General features: G+C 33.0%; 1 protein-coding gene across 1 annotated transcript in view; it reads left to right on the forward strand.

Moving 5' to 3' along the window:
- Window positions 1-19,151, forward strand: part of LOC150103263 (paramyosin-like) — a 145,093-nt gene that overhangs the window by 25,904 nt on the left and 100,038 nt on the right. The window lies entirely within an intron of this gene.

The raw sequence follows: 19,151 nt of genomic DNA on the forward strand, positions 1-19,151 counted from the left end.
TTAACAGTAAAAAATTAAATTTCCTAGTTTAGGTGGATCCTAAGTTTTGACCATTCAAAATTAGACTCATCTTTTGATTGAGTCCACTAAAAAAAGGGTGGGGGGGAATGTAAGCGAGAATAGCAAAGCAAAAAAGTCTTATCTTATATTTTGCTGTATAATGGACGTTTTACACATTCGATTCGGACTGTCCATTTGCAGTCTGTGTTGAAGAATCACCGTTCACTTACGGAATAAATCAAAGCGCTACCAAGAGCCTATTGCAAATCTGCTTACTACAACCAGAGAATCCAATTGCGTGAATGGTTATAAGCGCGAGGAAAATATTACATATGTTGAACTGTATTCATTATAATTGTCATTGAGGAATCATCTATATAACTTTTCTCGCATCTTTTTAAAAATTAGACTGAAAAATTTGTTTTAATATTATTTCTATTTCTATTGCTTCAAAGCGAAAACGAAACGATTAGATTTTGGAAGATAAAATCCTATTGTTAACGGATTGGGAGTTTTTAATGTCTTGTTAAAGATGTTATTGAAAAATACAATTAAATTAGCTGCCAATGACCATTCTGATTCAATGAAAAGGAGTTTATTTTACAAATGAATCGAAAATCGATTACTTTAAAGCACCAAATCGTTCGTTCCATTAACCCGTAAATATTTTTAACATCGACGAAACTGCGTCATTTTTTTCGAGCTTCACTTGATCGATCTCTTTAGCAAGGAGTTCAAGGGAATTAATCAGGCAAAAGAGCGACTGACGAGATTATTTTGCACCATTCAAACTGGAAAAAAATATGAAGAATACGTTTTCATCTTTTTCGCTAATTCCAGATGAAGTTAGCAGTTGGATGACTAGGAATGTAAACTATACATTGATAAATACGCCAGACTTATTCCGAAAAGTATACTTGCTAAATTTAATCCAAATGCTGTAATTTTACAGAATATGTCTGTTTCTCAGAAATCCAGAACCTCCAAAAATCTGGACTAATTTTTTCGACAGCGTGTCCAGAAATTAAGGTTTTCTAAGTTTTCTAATAATAAGTGAAACCAATATAACAATATAGGGTGCACTTATTTCAATACTACACAGAACATTTATCTAGTTTTTTAAATTCCTTTGGTGTATTAAAAATGTTTAATTTCAACTCATTTTAGCTAAGATTAAAAAGAAGGAGAGAAGACAATAAGCATTAAGCGAGTTTTTGTTTACCTGAAGATATTTTCAGTGATATGCGGAACAGTGACCATCCAACTATTTTGCATACTTTTAATAGCAAATATTGTATAGGTACGTTCATCTAAATATTATTAACGGTAGAAGTTATTTGCATATATTTTAACAGTATACTTTTATCAATGTAGTAACTACAAAACCATTCTTTCATGGGTTATCTTGAAATCAAAATATAAATTTTGATTTAACGCGTTTTCAGAATTTGTACAGCTAGCTAATGGAGGAACATTTCTTAGGATAACTAACACTTTCAAGAAGCGGAATTCCGAAAACTGGAATCCGAGTAACCCCAATCAAAAAGCAGCCACATCTTTTTCTTTTGTGAAGTTGGACAAACTAGGAAGGCCTGTAACGTGTTGCCAGGAATTTACTGATTCAATCCGCTTCACTAATTGAGTTTTTTTGTTGTTTAATTGTATTTTGCTTTAAAATATAATTTCGGATAGGATTGATCTTTATCTCTAATAGAGAAAACCATCACACGTCTTAATGAAAAAAGCAACATCAACGTAAGAAGCATAACTATCCTCGCACAAAATTCACTGTCACGAAATAGTAATTTCTCTTGATTTATGGGAATTATAACGTTACGTTAAGTTATCATCGCAAGTTACCAACGACAAATGTCATTTTAAGGCGATGAATCTTTAAAGATAGGCAAGATATTGTATCATTCGGAAAAGTAACCTCACTTTACACTAACTCGACCTTAAACTAATCTTCGAATGGAAAAGTAATTAAAGGAAACATAACCAAGATTAGTTTCTTATATATAATCAAAAGCGATTTCAGAGAAAGGACACATCATAAATTATCCATGCTATTTGAAAAACAACTAAACACAACTTACAGTTATAATTTCTCTTGTCCAAATTCCATTATATGCTATTTCCTTAAAAGTTCAACACTAAATTTAGCCGCACTTTTATAAATATTTATTTGTAACAACATAAAATACCCCCCCTCCAAAAAAAAAGTGAAGAAGGGTATGCTTTTACTGATATGACACTATTTTTGGATCATCAGCATTGCACATCAGTAGATCTCACATTAAAAATCAGTGGATCTCAATGTCTCGGAATGTATTGATTTAGTACAATAGCTAGTACTTAAATGACATTTACTTTTCGAAGCGAGTTATTTATGTTTTCAAAGTTAGAATAAAAAAAAAAATTGTGACACCTGCAAACTAACGAACAATCAATTTACAGAGCTAACAGGCTAATTGTCGTTTATATGATATATTAAGAGATTAAAAGCAAGGATCAAGGGACTGTGGTCCCTTGCATGCTCGAAACTGTCTGATACCTAAAGCTAAAGATAAAGCACAAAAAAAAAATGGAAACTTCGAAATAATAAGAAAGCGTGACTATTAACAGATTTTGAAACCTGAATATCTGAACACGTCATTTAGACAGCTTAATTGCAGTTCACTCTAGTACTGCATCCATCAAGAAAAAGCTTTCTCCAAATAGTGTATTCAAAAGTAGGGAGAACGAGTCTTGCTATATTCTTTGAAATCATGGGAGGCCAGTATTCTAAACTGAGGAAATTGTATAGTCACAAAAATCAAACTTGTTTTCCTTCATATGCTAATAAATGCGTTTCTAAGCAGAAGTACCTACTTCACTATTTATTTTGACATAATGTAGCCTCCATAGCTCGTTTGGTTTCGATGCCTTTTAACTGGAAATACCTGGGTTCGCATCCTGTTTAGGATGCGAAGAACCTTTATAAGAACTTTTCAACTGTAGATAAGATAGCAAGTCTCACATATGCATAGGTTTTCTTCCCGTAACTCCGGTTTTTCATCCCGAAAACAGAGCAAACTGTTCAAGAGAATGCACACCTACATAATACACAATGTAGGATTAATCGCACTATCAGAGGATAATTCAGCTTCAAAGAAGCGCGTTACTTGGTCATGACAGGTCATTAAACCTAACATTTAAGGGAAATGAAAATGGGATAACATAATGACATAACTCAAATAAATTCATGATATTTGCTATTATAGTTCAGTCTCAATGAAGCTTACAAGAGTGTGATCATTCAAATAACTTGAGTGGACTGAGATTTTTTCGCAAACCTCAATGCACTGTTAACTCTCATTTAGCCACTTTTATAGCTGTGAATTTCCGATAAATATTGATCAACATTCGTCTCTCTGAAGAGAGAGAGAGAAAACCTCATAATTAAAATTCCTAAATTTACTAATGACTAACAATCGAAACAAAATAATTGTATTAAAATACTGCCATACTGCACATATTTCATGCATATTTAGACAATGTTGTATTTCTTATGATATTTCCATAAGAGCTTCATTGTTTTGCATTTGCTTTGCATATTATATACATATTATTATTATTATTATTATTATTATACGGGCGTCTCCATGGAGTCAGTACACTCATCGCACGAGACCCAAACTATCCAGACAATATCTATCATACCTCTTCTTGAACTCATTGGCAGACGAAGCACTCACACTGAGTCAGGCAACTCATTCCATTCATTCACCACTCATATGCATATCTTTTCCTTATAATTGAAAACAGGCGGATTAGTTTCGTATTGAAACGAAAAACTGTGTTCTATTCGGAATAGAGAATTTTATTCCAAGGATGCTTAACTATAATTTATGCAACAAGAATAACAAGAGAAAATTACGTAGTTCAGTACATCCATCATATGACGTCACCAGTGCATTTTTAATACTAATAACCAATGATCGTTCAATTTTCGAAATTGCAAATTCGCTTTACTGATATACTGCCATCATTGCATTTCGTTTGAGAAACCTAAATGGATTTGTGATTTGTAATCCCTTTTATAAATGATTGTAAACTGGCAATGAACTATAAAGAGGGTTTAATTCCATTAGTTCACTAAGTCTATCTCAGGTGAAGATAGAAAACATTTTCAATGAAGCCTTTTCTTTTTTTAAACAGAGACTCAATCTTTACAGCAAACTTGCAATCTACGAGATGCTGGCTTTAATTTATAACAAAACAATCCGCCAATAACTTGTAATATTATAAAAATGTATCGTATATTACAAGTATAACATCTGGTATCGTCAAATTCATTTACAACGAAACCCGCGTGTCTTTCCTTACATATTAATTCCTTTTGGATGTATTGTTAGAATTACCAGTTAGATGTCTATTTTAACAACATTATTCCATCGCAGGTTCGTCAAAAAGGGATAAAATTTCCTCTTGATGAAGTAGTCGTTTGTTGCTTTGATTCGGCAACTTTATTTGGATAGACTACCTCTGAGCAGACACTCAGCAGTAAAGATTACCGGTTGCTGATCAAAGCAGTGTCTCTGCTCACCTCAACAATGTGTTACCGATTCTAAATAAACTATAACAATGCGGTCTTTCCTCCTTTTACTCATTTTATCTTCTTCTTTTTTTTTTTTTTTTTGAGATTTTTTTCTCGACTTTGAAAGCTGCTGATTCTTCTATTTCTCCTTGAAAGAATGCCCTTACAATATCTCACCAAAAATACACTCCGGTCAAAATAGCTTTTGTAGTACAAAGCAGGATGTAGTTTGTCTAACACTAGGGGGAGCTGTAAGACAAAAATAGGTAACCAAGGGTACAAGAAGACGAAAAGTCATAAGTTTTCGTATAGAACATGGTTTATAATTGTCTAAATCTCTCAAAAATAAACAAACAAATTAATAAATATATATATATAAATATACTACTACTACTAATAATAATAAACTAGGAAACTTAAAAACTACCATTATCGGTTTATAATGCATCGGAAATCATTAATATCTGAGAAAAAAAAAAATTTCTTCATGATATATAAACATTTTCATCTTAGTAAATATTATTTCTACATGTGTATGTATTATTAATAATTAAAATTTATTACAAGACATTAATAATTTCTGATGTGTTAATAAACTGCTAAGCAAACGTTTTTGAGGGGTTTTTTTGTACTGGTACTATTAAATGAATAAAAAAGATTATATACTGTATAGTGTGTGTATATACCATATAGTATATAATAACTTTATAATTTATTTGGATATATGAAAAAAAAAGCGTCATCCCAATGAAATATGCTCGTTTTCATTAGAATGGCTGAAATATGAAAAGTTAAGAATTTATATATTTATGTACAAATTCTCTGGAAGGAAAATAAAAAAAAATTAAAAACAATAAGAAAAAAAAAAGGAATATGAGACTATGCGGAAATGGACACTTTCTGGCAACATTAATACAGCAGTAAAACTTGGCTTAACGTCAAGTTAACATGGAAAATATACGGCCACTCAAATATTTTCGTTTTTTGCATACTGCACAGTTATATTTAAGAAAGAAAACAGGCTATTTCTTTTTTGTCGTTGTCAGCATGATATTATGCACTGTGTGTGTGTGTGTGTGTGTGTGTGTGTGTGTGTGTTTCCGTGTCTTTTATAACTAGGAAAGAGGCAGTATGAAAGTACCTGGAGCCGAATAAATATCTACTTTTTTGGGGACAGGCGTCCTTAGGGGGATTGGGATTTTGAAAAGATAGATCCCTGTCACGTCACAAAGTTTAGGCGTTTACTTAGAAGATTTTGACTTTTAAAAGGAAAAGTATAACGCCTTAATACATTTCGAAATCAAAGAGACAATAATTTAAGACATACGAATCCAGTTACATTAACCGAATAATAACAATAACTATAGAAAGTGCAAAACAAATACATGTATTTCGAAAATTTATTTATGTGTTCAAGCATGTTTTAAATCTGTGATATAGTAGGGAAGTTTCTGAATCTCTTGCATTTTGTGTCGAAGTGGGGATGGATTAAAAGTGCTGAAAAATGGGCGATATAGTTAAGGGATCTCCCCCCCCCCCCCCTTTGTTGTCTTGTACAAAACCGTGAGAAAACGGAATTTCATGATAAAGTTTTTAATAATACAGCCTATTTCATTCTCCATGAGAATTAGTTTTAAAATTATAACACACGATGCTGAATTAGCTTTCAGAATTTATATTGCGTCAAGAATATAGGCCTTAGTTTGCAGGTATGCAAAATTCTGCATAAAATAAATATAAACATTATGTAAAATGTATATTTATATATTTCAAGATGAAATATTCTGTACTAGGTATCTGTATGGTCTATGATATGTTTTGAAGCAAGTGCGTGATTCAAAACACACACACACACACACACACACACACACACACACACACACACACACACACACACACACATGCTCCAGGAAATATCTAAGATTCAGAACTTTAAGGCATCATTAAATGCATAACTGATCAGAAGTAAAAAGAAAGATTATAAAATAAAATGCACTACTTCCGGTTATTTCGCAAACAAGCATCATGATCATTCTTTATACAGAAACACACATAATAAAAATCAGTTTGCTATCAATGCCTTACCTCAACAATAAAGAAACATTCACGTAAATGTCCAATTTTTTTATTTCTGTTATAGTGCTGATTTTAATATTTCATTTAAAATTAAATTTTATTTTACTATTTCATTTTTGATAAGTCAGTACAACAGATAGTTTTTATTATTATTATTATTTGTTAATAATAACAAATGATAATTAGAAGAATTGCTTCTCAATTTGAACGTTTGTGTGTTATTATGTTTAGCATTAGGAATGTTTCACATCTTGTTTTTCTGGATGTTTTCGCCAATATATAATTTTATATATAAAATGCATATGGAAAATAAATGATTATTTCAATAAATCCGTTTCTGATCTTAGTTTATTTCCCTAAAAAATCAAGCTTCACTTTTATTCGCAATGTGCGGTACGAGTTAAGTAGATAACTTTACATCTTGAGGTTCTCCGAGCCTTAAGAAGAAGCCTGTTAAGGGGAGGCCAGGCCAAGAAAGAGTAGGCTTGACTTAGCAGATCTCTAGTAGGCTACTTGACCTAATTTTTGCAGTAGACATTCCAGATATCTTTGCCAACGGTGGTGTTCTCTTCTAACATTTGCCGAATAGAGAAGCGATGCGTGCCTACAGGAAAAGGAGCTGTTTGGGATAGGGGTATATTTATTGTAATACACTTTCGCCCTTTGCAAAAAGGACAAAACAACACAATACAAAAATAGCATCAAATACAAAGACTTACGGAAAGAAAAATAAACGATTTATCAGATGGACAATTATCCTGCAGATAAACATAGTAGCTATGCAAAGATTGATCTTTTGCAAGAAGAAGAGAGAGAAAAAAAAACCTGAAAATGGTTGGTAAATTGCATTTTAAAGTTATTGTCAGTGGCATTACCAACGTGGGTTATGAAGATTCAAATAAGACAAAAAGTTTACATTTTAAAATAAGTGGATCTAAAGACCTAGTTGCATATTTCACTAGCCCACCCACCCCTCATACACTGTATCATATAACCAGGGTCTGATCTGGGTTATACTCCTAAAAAAAGGGAAGTTCGAAACACCAATTTTTGAAACTTAGTGCTACAAGTGGCCCAGTTAAAGTTTAATAACATAATCATAGTGCAGAATGAAATATAAAAGCGTAAGGATTTTGAAACTAAATCCCAAACCAAAATTGCAGGAAGATCATACAAAATTCTTCATATACTTGAAAATAAAAATAAGTGAGATATCTGTTTATTTTTTAATGATCACATTTAACATTTAATTATTTTTATTTGAAATTTATAATCCTTTACTGAAAGATTCTCCACCAGATATACAAAAAAAAAACTTCAGGCCTCGAACCATTCTCTTGTATGTTTCTGAAGAGATACTGATGAAGATGTTATTGAAGTTCACGGGCTGCGCAGCTTATCTATAGTTATAGTTTAAACTAATAACGTAATATTTTAATCATTCTTCTTTTCAAATTGTCTGAATGTCTCGTGACTCACTTTAGTTCACATGAGTATAAAGTCGACATATCAAATCGATATGTCGACTTTATACTCATAAGTTTTCCAGATTTAAATTTGAAGTTTTCTCTAAAAATAGAGGTTTTCTATCCTCTATTTTTAGAGAAATTCTTCTATAAAAATAAAGCAATTTCTATCTTATATATTTTATTCTTAATGAACTAGTGACAATTTTAGGTAGCTTTGTTATTTTAATTCATATTATCGCGCTGAAGAATTCTCAGTATGAATATGTACAGTTAGGCAATATGAAGCGCCTTGAGTTTAATATAGCTAAGCAATAATTTCAACTAATCTGAGTGAACGATTCTTATGAATATAAGATGCACAGATTTTACTTATAGTGAGCATGTGACCTCACTCACATATGGTATTTCAAACAGAATGCAGTCCAAGGAGTTTAACTGGAACACTGAACACGTAATGAATGACCTTTGCCAAATAGGAAGTGGATGCCAGTAATAGGATGGCGCCATTATGAACATCCAGATGTGCGTACCAGCTGGCAGCTGCTAAGTACAGCGACCTGAAATCTAGTGGAGAAAAGCTATGTTTGACCTTATGTTAAGAGAAATAAAAATATGCTAATTTAGTTACTGTGTTCCTTCTATTCTAATCAAACATGTCAACTAACATATTTAGTAAAAAACATTATTTATTGTACAAAAGAATTCTATTCCATTTAGTAAACTGAAGAAAATAAACCTAAGATTTGAGAATTTGTTTTCCAATAATATAACCTTTACCTTTTGCTAGATGTAGCTAAGAGTTGTTGGTCAAAAGTCATGTTATCTGAAAATGTGTGTCCACAACATTTTTTTTTTATGGTTGTTGTTTTGATAGGTTGGAGTTTAATTAGGTTTGATTTCCCTCCCTGTCCCCGTTTTGAAATGCTTACTGTAAATTGCAATCCACAAAACTAATTACTGTTTCTTTGGTTTTCCCTTTTCTTCCTTGGCTTACTAATGTGTGAATTTTATAGAATCCAAGTACCTTTTTATCATAGGCTGTTAGGCTACAATTGTTGGCATAGCTTCATAAATAACGATACAAGTCTGCCTGTTTGGTTGGCCGAGTGGATACTGTCTCTGTTCCCCAAAAGAGGCTGCGGGTGAATTTCATCATTTACTAAATGGAATAGAAGATGCTGATGAATTTCATCATCTGGTGAATACTGGAGACCTGACAGAGCTTCAAAAAGTTCCATGTTTGGTCTCTAGAACAACAGAGTTTTTGGATTATGTAAAATAAAACAAAAATAGTAAAAATATATAACAAAACAATAAATAATCTCTCCTCTAATGTCTTTTACTCATAACAGGAGCAGGCGGAGATCGTTTAGCCTTGATTTACTTTCTGGAAGATATCCTAGCACTGGGTCTCTATCTTTAGCCATCAGTGAGGATGGGCCAATGGCCATCAGTAATTTCATAGAGATTGAGGGACTATGACAGAAAACTATCATCATCTTGTGGGCCTAAACACTAACAAATGTATATTACTCTGAAATAGTTTACATGTGACAAATATTGAGTAAATTGGGGGACGAATGAAAAAATATATTAAAAAACTTAATTCACCCACAGTACTAATGTACTATCAGGGTTTTATAACCTTTCGTAGGCGAGAGAGTTACATTTAAAAAAACCTGAGAGGACGGAGACTAATAAAATTTGGCATGAAATAGTTTATTTAAAGTTAAAAGTAGTATATGAATTTGCATACCATTCAGAGTTTGTACCTTAGTGAGGTACGCTTCCCGAGTAATATAATTATAAATGTTTTATATTACTGGCGCTGCAGTATTCTTATATCATGAAGGCATTTTGAGAGGAGTCATAGGTCTCGTGGAGAACTCTTATTTTATAGTTTTCTTTCTGAATTTTACAACGGAGTGTTATGTTTCCAGCTGCATGTGTGAGACAGTGGTTTTTAATCTTCAGACTTCTCTCTCTCAGTGCCTGAAAAGAACCTGAAGTCTCAGTTCTTTCGCGTATACTCCGTTCTTTCTACATTTTAAAATGCTTCACCAACTGCACAGCACGTTTACTATAATTTTACTTATTCTGTAATCTTTATTTTGCAAACGTTGCAATGTATAAAGAAATGAACAAAACCTCAAACATATCCGACCAACTCCTAATTATAGATCTTCATATTATGTTATAAAAAAGTGGTATTTAGTGAATTTAAAAACTCAGTCGTATCGGTAGAATATATCCACCACAAATATACTGAATCCTACTTTTTCACAACATCCATAATGACGACTTTCTCATTGCATGAACATCTAATCTATAGATACTTTAGTATACAAAAAAGCTAGTCTTCTTCGCTTCAAATGTTACTTACATTAATAACCTTATTTTCTGAACGTCCCAACCATATTGACTATTGGAATGATATTTCTATATTTAGAAAGATATCGCCAGAATTTGCTTCAAAATTCTACTTTTCAACCTTTTTCACTGACTGACTCCACTCTCTATCAGACAGTACCTCAATATGTGATGTGCCTCTTCTAAAGGTGCTTTATAGTAGCAAAAAAATTAATCCGAACAAGCCGAATTGCCAGTGAGCGTGGTATTGGTGGTTCTGTTATTCCGATTTTAAAGAGGTTTAGAGAAATAGGTACCTTTTCTCCTTAACAGAAAAGGAAAATGTAGACGAAAAAGGCAAACTATATTTACTCAAGATTGTTTACTATTTAGGAAAAGCAAAATGAATCCAAGATTGTCTACTGTATACTTAAACAGAGACCTAGCAGCTAGTGCGATTAATGTCTCTGGCATGATAGTCCGTCGAAGATTGAACTGAGACTCGCGACAGGCCAAAAAAGAAACTATTGATGAAGTCTCCAGTAGGCAAAAGTATACAAAGATTGCACTCTTGGGAAGTAGAAGAAGTTCATATTCCCAGAGAGCCATTTCTCTGTCCAAAGGAGAGCGCGTGCCCTATGTTCGCAAATCAGCGGCTGAGAATTCTCCCACCCACCCACCCACCCACCCACCCACCTTCAACAAGCTCCTAAACACCACCCAGTTGTTCTGGGGTTGTTTTGCACATGAAGGTCCACGATCACTTGTGCGTGTTGGAATCACTTGGAAAGTGACCAAGACATAAAACATATTGAAGAAAATAGTGATCTCACAGATCCAGAAAGACAAAGAACCCATCATTCAACAGGATCTCGCTCCATGCCATACTTCAAAAAAGTGAAAGAGTTCCTCAAAAATCACAATATCCAATTGCTTCAGTGGCCAGGTAACTTTTCTGATATTAACCAAATAGAAAATTTGTTGGCCATAGTAAAAAACAGACTTGGAAAATTAAATTGTGATACAAAGGATAACTTAATATAATCCATTATAAAAGTATGGTTTGAGATGCAGAAACAAGAAAATGTGTTCTACGTTGGTAGAGTCCATGCCTTATTAGAAACAGAGGAGCACATGTAAATTATTAGGTAAAGTTGGAGTTTAATTTCTGTACTTATTTTCTTGCGAAATTAAAATTTTTCTTTAAAATGTGTGTTCGGATTAATTTGTTCGCCATTGTAACTTTTAGGAACCCATTGCTTATATGCGCTCATAAGTCCTCCGCATTCCTCAAAACTTAACACAAGAGCAGAAAAGCATCCACCACCCACAGTTTAATTTCGAAAACTTATCGAAATTCGTTTAGGCACGTGTCCATTCATTCTTGCTACTCCTATTCTTTGAACATACACTCTTCCTTCGATTGGCCTTCCTAGAACAACAATCGGCCATTATCCAAATGGAATGTGTAATAAAGTTTTTCTTTCTACGTTAAAGTATTTCTAATACAGATGAGTTTCATGAGACACACACACAAGTAAAGATTTATTGATAATATAAACTTATCAACAAAACATTACTTTAAGCTGAAAGTTTATTTTTCGCTTGGTTAGAGTATAATAAATTTAGTTTAATCCTATATCCAAGTGTGAGCAAACAAAGTTTGCACCTGAAAGTATCTTCAGGACTGGGATAAGGTGGTACAACACCAGAGCACTCCTTGCATAGGTAGAGCAAGCTACCATCACTTCTATCTCAGTATCTCCCATAATGCAAAACACATCTCCTTGCGGATATGTCTAATGTTATGCATTAAGGGAAGGGCCACAACCCTTAATTGATAAACAAATTTTGTTGTACCACCTTATCCCAGTCCTGAAGATACTTTCAGGTGCAAACTTTGTTTGCTCACACTTGGATATAGGATTAAACTAAATTTATTATACTCTAACCAAGTGAAAAATAAACTTTCAACATCTTTCTCTAAATCCAGAGTAATTTATTAAAAAAGGGTGGCACACCATTTGGCAACTCCTATAGGTAGAGATGACCTGCTAATGCTTCTGCCTGGTATCTTCACTTGGGCCTGGCTCCCACTGAAGAGACCTCAATAAAGGTCGAAACTAGTCTGGGTTGTGGCCCTTCCCTTAATGCATAACATTAGACATATCCGCAAGGAGGTGTGTTTTGCATTATGGGAGATACTGAGATAGGAGTGATGTAGCTTGCTCTACCTTTGCAAGGAGTGTCCTGGTGTTGTACCACCTTATCCCAGTCCTGAAGATACTTTCAGGTGCAAACTTTGTTTGCTCACACTTGGATATAGGATTAAACTAAATTTATTATTACTTTAAGCATTAGATTCAGTCCACAATAATAATACAATAGGCAAAATTCCAAAGATAGAACATATTATACTTTTTAAAAAAAATTTGTTGAATGTTTGAGAAGTTGAAAATTTATTCCATTAGGAAATAAATGAGCAGTAATAGTACACCAACACTCTTACTAACCTAAGATCAGATTGCTACGGACCGTATATTTAAGCCAGAACCTATAGTACCAGCTTGGGGATTTTTAGGAACCCTACTTCCTTCCTTCCTGATTTACGGTAAAACCCACATTTTACCGTGCAGGTATTCGAAAACCAAAGAGCGGTTAATACTTATTCCTCGAGTATCCTATCTCTGTATATTGCGTGTGTTCTTTCGGTCGGTTTGCCTGTTTTGAGAGACGAAAAACCGGAGTTTCTAGGCGAAAAATTCTCCACATCCGTATAAGACCGGCTAACTTACCATCTGAAAATATTTCATAACGATTCCTCACGTCATAGATGGGATTCCAGCCAAAGGGCTTCTCTAAACAGGCTGAGTTACGGAGGCTCTGGGAACTCTACTATACTAACAAAATATTGCTTATAATAATAAATCATAATGAGTATCCTATAAGGAGATGATCGTGGCTAACTCTTGACCTTGGCGTGATTAATCTCCAAATGCGGGGATTAGTCAGAAAATCAGCAAAGTTATATAAAAAAATAAGTTCTAAAGAATCCAAATGATCTCTTAGCCAAATATTTCAGCATAAACTCCAGTATGAAGATTATTATTATTATTATTAGTAGTAGTAGTAGTAGTAGTAACAGTAGTAGTAGTAAATGGAATCCTAAGACACACCATGGGATTTTGATATAATAATATTCAATATATGACTTCTCTCCGTAATCTGCATGCAAATACATGTTCGGGTTCACAGACTGAATTTTTTAACTTTTTCTACTATCCTGATGACAAACTATTATAAGATAGGCAAATTGATAAAGAAATTATTATAAGACAAGCCGATAGAGACAACTAAACATTATAAGATTGATAAAGCATATCCAATTAACGATTTGTAAATTAGTTAATTTCCTTTGACTTTTCTCAATTTATAAACAAAAATAAAATGTTGTTACTTAGATGTTGGTTTATTTCAATTTTTCAATAAATTTTTATGCATTTAAAATAACTCAAATTTTAATTGAATCCGCCTCTGTACTTGTACACTCAGTTGGGATAGTTTGTTTCGAATTACGGCTGCAGCAGCTTTAGCTATGAAATCAGTGTTTTCTGCTAACTATGCATGTTGGGCAAATATGCTGTTTTGCGGGATGAAAAACCAGAATTTTGGGAAGAAAAAAACCCTGCCGTCTCCATATGAGATGCAGTAGTAAGTAATACGTAATTCTTGTTTAAAAATTGCTGCTTCACGTCTGTTGACTTACTAGGTCTTCAAATGCATTTCTGAATAGAGAAGTTGGACATTTATTATATTTATAGGATTTATTATATTGAAATTTCGAAAAAAATTTCAATTATGTAAAAAAAATAGGAGAGAAATTTAGGAAAGCTTTAAAACAACCACGCTAACCTTAAATAATAGGTACTTGGATTTAAGTGAAAAGTAATCACTTTAATAATTTTTAAAATGAATAATATATAAGAATTTTTAAAAAATTTCAAAACTCTTTCTGTGTAGTGATACCGAACATTAATATAAACGACAACCACAGAAAAAGTCTCATATCATTTTCAATAATAAAGAAAAGAGGCATTCAATGTTTTTCTTAAGTAATTATGTGTTTTTAGAATTGGAATAATATCTCTACTCATATTTCAATTTAAGGTGTAACTTCATCATCATCATCAAATTCCTGACATGTATCCTCAAGGGGTGTACAGTATATGTAGTACTACATGAAAAACGTACATCATTACTAACTTCCTATCTACAATTTTCCTCCAAATCAATCTGTCACCTGTCAAGACTCCATTATCAGATCTTATATTTCTGTCTTTTAAGGTACTTTATACAGTATCAATCCACCTATATCTTGGTCTTCCTCTGGGTCTTTTTCCTGCCAACCTGGCAGAGAACATTTGTTTTGCTAATCTTTCCTCTCCCGTTCTGTGTAAGTGACCATACCACCTGAGATCAACTCTGCTAGTGCATTCCTGGACAAACACCTTTTGTACCACCAATAAAATGATGGTACAGCAAGGTGTAACTTTTACAAAATTATAACAAACCGAAATATAATACATTAATTTATTTTTGAAACACCTTCGTTTTGTATAAATTTATTTCAGTTTTCAAATTCTCTCTCTCTCTCTCTCTCTCTTACTTTTATGTTCATATCGCTTGTTTGTAGTTTATATTAAGTTACAGTTCTCTCGCAATAGTATTTATCAATTTTCCGTATCAGTAATCATCATGTACAACATTCTTCTTATATAAAACTCAATAAAATTATGTTCATATTCAAGATTAAGCAGACCAAATTGCTACACACCAGTCAGACAGGGAAGACAGTGCTTTACTTTTCTCTTTGTAAAAAAATAAATAAATAAAAGAAACAAATAAAAAATAATTCTTCTCCTCCACCTGAGAACGGATAACCGGTTTATTGATTCTCGGGCAGTTGATTCGGTGACGAAAGTGGAATGGTCTTTGTAATGGTCTTAGGAAAGTCGCCACTTTCCTAAGTTTTAAACTAGTAAGAAGACGACTGTTACCATAATGGATGAATGTGTTTATTATATATATGTGTGTGTGTGTGTGTGTGTGTGTGTGTGTGTGTGTGTGTGTGTGTGTGTGTGTGTGTGTGTGTGTGTGTGTGTGTGTGTGTGTGTGTGTGTGTGTGTGTGTGTGTGTGTGTGTGTGTGTGTGTGTGTGTGTGTGTGTGTGTGGAGTGTGTGTAAAGTTTATAAGATGAGTAACAACTGTTAACAAATCAGATCTCTGAACCTATCCACTTGGTAGGTACAGATTATTACCAAGAAATGACGCTGCTTACTAAGCTACAGGTAGTTAATCGTAATTTTGCATCCCTTTGAGAACTTTATAATCACCTGAGACAGACAAAATAAATAAATAGTTTGATGTCCTAACAAGGCGAGGACATTTAGGGGCACATTTTCGTGCCACTTTCTCTTTAGTCCCAGTAGTATGTAGGTAATCGCGAATTATATATTACACGCCATTGCCCTTTACATTGAGGACGATGACACCTTTTTTGCCCAAATACAAAAACATAGTATTTGTATTTCCTTCACCATGCCGTAGAGACGCTTTTACAAAAGCGAAAATTCCAAGTTGTTAGAAAGCACTTCCGTAATGAAGATGGAAGGATGATGCCACATCTGTTCTTTGTAAAAAGAAAAAAACGTCATAGGTTCGATTCTTGTTACTGATGTAAGGGACATTTCTCTGAAATAGAAGAGCCTATTCAGTTTAAAATCACTTAGCGAATCTCATACGAAGCAGAACGGTTTTCACTCTCAGGTAACTCAGATTTTTATTCCACAAATAAGCCTGAAAAATCAGACGAAATGCTATATATCTCGTAATGGGTCCTGTAAGAAGCTAGAGTGCCTAACAACTGGTTTAAAAGTGTGCTCGAAAAATTGAATCTAGTGAGCTCTTTCAGGTAGGACTCGGATTTGGAGGGTGAGATAAAAATGTTAAGAACTTGGATTTAGGAATTGTAAAATATCAGAATCATGAATAGGAAGGTGCCTGGCAAATGAATCTATCACTGAGGAATGACCTGAGGCTGTGCGTTAGGACCAGCATCCCCAGTATAACAACCAAGGTTAATTAGGAATCACATAATTCGAAATGTTTGCAAAGTCAGTCACGTTAATAATCATAGAATTAACATAATAATCTGGTGCTCATTTTCTATTAACGTTATATTATTTTACACTATATGCAAAGTTATTTCCTTAAATTCTCAACTAGTTCAGTCCTGTTCCCTACATTCTAAAAATGAAAAAAAAAAATCCTTAAGCTCATATACTCATATACTCAGAAAAGTAGTATATTGCAAGTAACCGGTCAAGGCTCCAATCATAAATAGCACAAATCAGTTATACCGAACGCTAGCGGAAGTTCACTAACCAATCGATCCTCTTTAGTAAGCGGTATTGTCATCAACTAAGTGGGAAAGAATCACAGAAATTATGTCATGAACTAAGCGGGAAAGAACCGCCAACTCTATCCTCTTGAGAAGTCGTCAAATTCATCTTTGAAGAATATCTGTGAAAATAAAGTATAATGTGAAATAAAAATTGGAATGGACGGAAAATTACAGCCGAGGAAACAAAGACCATGGAAATAATCTTATATCTGTTAACTGCGTGTACTCTCTAGCAAGTTTACATGTTTTGCAGGAATAAACTCTGCCACTTCCGTATAAGACCGGCTAACTGTCTCGGCTAAAAAGCTCTTATAAAGGTTCCTCGGTTCTGGAAGAAATTCCAATCCAGGTTTATTTAGCGGAAGGACACACAGCCCTCGAAACTGCGCTAGTCAAGATCTGTTAAGGGCTCATTCATAAATGATGATACCCTTTTAGGGGAAAGTATATCCAAAATGTAGACTGACATCACGTCAAGAGCCCAGAGAACTAGAAGTTTATTCAGAAGAAGTTTAAATTATTTTAAATTAGAAACCATGCTTCCGACAATTTAATTCTTTAAAAACTTAAACAATTCATTTTAAATCCTTATACTCGTTGTATTAATTTAGTGATTTCAAAATATGGTCGTATCGATATCATTAGATGTAATTGTTGCAGATTAAAAAGTCAAGAAATAAATTTAGCTGGAATTTTTAAAGCAAAACGTTTCCATCTTTGTTTTAATTTTTAATTATAATATGAATGGAGGAGAAAGGACGGTGCGAGGACAAGGTCAGAAGTGTGACACCATTTTAGGATGGAATCTTAAGCGAATAAGCTTTAAAAAAATCAATACAGAACCCACGTATAAAAATGATTAATGGCAATGTCCAAATGATAAATTTGTGAAAATTTGAAACAAAGTGGAACAACGCCGTCTACAAGAACTATTACTGGTAACTGTGATATCAGTCACGTATTTCCTCATTTAAAGTTAGTACTTGATATATAAAGAAATAGTTATTAAAGTAACGAAATGTAAATCCTACGCTGAAGATGACATAAAGCGATTCCATTTAAGGAATTCGAAAGAACAACATATCAATGGGAAAATATAAGGAAAACTAATAGAATAAAAACGTCCAGTTTTAAGTAAGACATAAAGAAAAGAAAAAAACGAAAGATGCGAGCCAGCTGTTAAGAAATGAAATAAAAATATAAAATGACTAAAAAACAAGCAAAAAACTTTAGATTGTAGTATTTAAAAAACAGTTTTCTTTGTATACATAAACTAGGTTTAACAAAATCTCTAAAAGTTCTCCGTTTATCAAGAGCAGATATAATTACTTGGCAGTGTCCAGGCAAATTTTAAATGCATGCTGTATAAATTGAGGTAAAAAAAAGTACCTAAACGCTATCATCTTAGAATCTCAACAACTTCTTCCCTTTCTTAATCTTTTTAGTTTTTGAAATTTAAAATTTCGGATATATGTGCCTGTATATAATTGACCTTAAAATTTGTGTCTACTCTGGAATTTCAGTTGCTTTGCAGACTAAGTGTTTCTTCGCAGGAAGATTTTTTTTTTAATTGTTCTTCATACAGTAAGTTTCAATGCAACATGCTGTATGGAATCAATGTTAACGGAACAAATTTGCGACAAATAAACGATTGACTTTTGAAGAACAAGTAAAAGTTACTTGTTCTTGGAAGACAAAGTAATATTTCTTATTTTGACAAATCTTTTCAAGAGAATTTTTCCGCTGTACTCCATGGGAAAAAAAAACAAAGACATTTACAAAAACTCAATCAATGCTTTTTTTTCTGTGCTTTTTCTTGGTCATAAAAACTTCACTGAACTTGGCCTCGTTAGTAACTCAGCTGTAGGTAATCTTTACTTATGTAACAAAAGAAAAAAAAGGGGAAAATTTATTCAAATCCAGTCTCTTTAAATATTCTATCCAGACTTCAAATGAAATGAAAATATTCTATTAAAATGCTTTTTAATATACTTTCATGAGATATTGTTTAAAACAAACATTATTTTAGAAGTATTAATTAATATTAATACCTATTAATATTAATTAATACTTCTAAATTGTAAATCTGTTGTAAATTTTCACAGAAAAATAACTAAGTAAGAAAACACATACTTCCCACCCCCTGCCTTCTGTATTTATAAAAGTAGTTTCCAGATGTTTAAGAATTTACAAGAAAATTATTTAGCCATACATT

The sequence above is a fragment of the Typopeltis vanoorti genome, chromosome 9 (assembly GCF_054136105.1).
Source record: "Typopeltis vanoorti isolate ZY-2024b chromosome 9, IOZ_Tvanoo_1.0, whole genome shotgun sequence".
Taxonomy (NCBI): domain Eukaryota; kingdom Metazoa; phylum Arthropoda; class Arachnida; order Uropygi; family Thelyphonidae; genus Typopeltis; species Typopeltis vanoorti.